The sequence below is a fragment of the Homalodisca vitripennis genome, chromosome 2 (assembly GCF_021130785.1).
Source record: "Homalodisca vitripennis isolate AUS2020 chromosome 2, UT_GWSS_2.1, whole genome shotgun sequence".
Lineage (NCBI taxonomy): Eukaryota > Metazoa > Arthropoda > Insecta > Hemiptera > Cicadellidae > Homalodisca > Homalodisca vitripennis.
Window position 1 is genome coordinate 50,196,372 of NC_060208.1, and position 1,597 is coordinate 50,197,968.

Genomic DNA, 1,597 nt, shown 5'->3' on the forward strand with positions numbered 1-1,597 from the left:
AAATTAAATATCCTTTGTAAGACATTACAATTTTAGAGAACAATCCTGATTTATGGAATGTCATCCTAGTAACTGTAAAATTCAGTGCCCTGAATTCTGATATTAAAAATACTTGCTAATGAACAAATATATCTTAGTAACATAACTGTTTTTAACAATTCAATAATATTCACTTTGAGGTCCTTTGTAATTTACTGTTTTAAAATAGGAATTATTCCCAGAAATGTTGCTTTTTTAACATTTAGTGCGCATGTATTAATTATAAGGTATGCACGGTAGTGTAAGTATACTGAGGTTCATCTGGAACTAATCTTAGTGTTTTAGTAGAGCAGGTTGGATACTTTCAGGCTATGGGGTACGTTCTAGAGAGAAATACTCATTAGCTTGTTTTTTTTTTCTTAAACATTTTTTTTTAAACTCTTTTGAATTAACAAGAACATCTACAAAAAATACAGTCTAAGTTGACTTAAGGAGTTCTTGAAATTTCAATGACTAATCTTCAGCCGTATCAGAACGGTGTAGTAGTTGTCTTGCTGGTTAAATTTGTTAAAGAGAAGATTCATAAAAATGGAGGTGTTTTCAAAATAAAAAATGTATTGAATATGTTTAGAATAGTATTTTTATTTTACGGGAGACGCCAATCTCCTTTAAGCCTTATTCTACCGTCTTCATGGGCTACTGGTCTGTGTGAGGATCTTGTCAATTAAAATACGGAGGAGACGACACAGTACAAGATCTATGTTATTGGTAAAAAAGGGGTCGGTCATAGAAATGATTTAGAACTGCACCATCTCAGATCAGAAATCCGCCTTTATTAGCCACTTGCCTATCGGCCATCCCAATTATCAAAATCTGATTACACTGAAAGTACATTTACAATGGGTTTCATATTTACTATGGCAGATTCAACTGTAAGTGTGTAAATAGTTAAGTATCAGTAAAGGCAGTTCGGACGATTCCTAAAGTTTAAACTTACGTCACTAATCCTTTTTCTTGAAGGTTACTCGGTTTCTCATAACCAACTAATCGACTATTATTTTAGCACTGTTTCCTATGTCAATACAAAATACCTAATTCGATAAGAGTTGTTTAAATTTTGTTATTTAATATCCAAACAATCATCTAATGCAAAACTTTTCTAGCACTCTTGGTGAGAGACCACATTCAGACTATTGTATTCATCGAAAAGAAATTTTTACGATGCTAGTAAGACCGTTTTGAGCCACATCTACTACGTTCTTCTGACTAGTATCCTTTGAGAACAAACAAGGAACACATTTCTTGGAAAAACTTTGTAAAAGCCTTCTCCCATATATCGCAAGTAAACTTTGGCAATGCAATAAATCCGAGCTCGAAACGAGGCGGTGGCTGGGGAGCTATCCGCTTCTACTACGAGGAAAACACCGGGCGCTACGGGCGAGAGCTCTTATTTCATTACATCTTATATTTTCTTGTTTACACACGCAGCGCCCCGCTATCGTGCCAAGCCGACCACTTGTCATGTAAGTGGAATGTGGTACACTGTCTCGCCGCCGGGTGCCCCTAGCGCTAGTGTCGCTAGCTGTTCCGACAATCCTCAGTATTTTGTAGTCGCGCG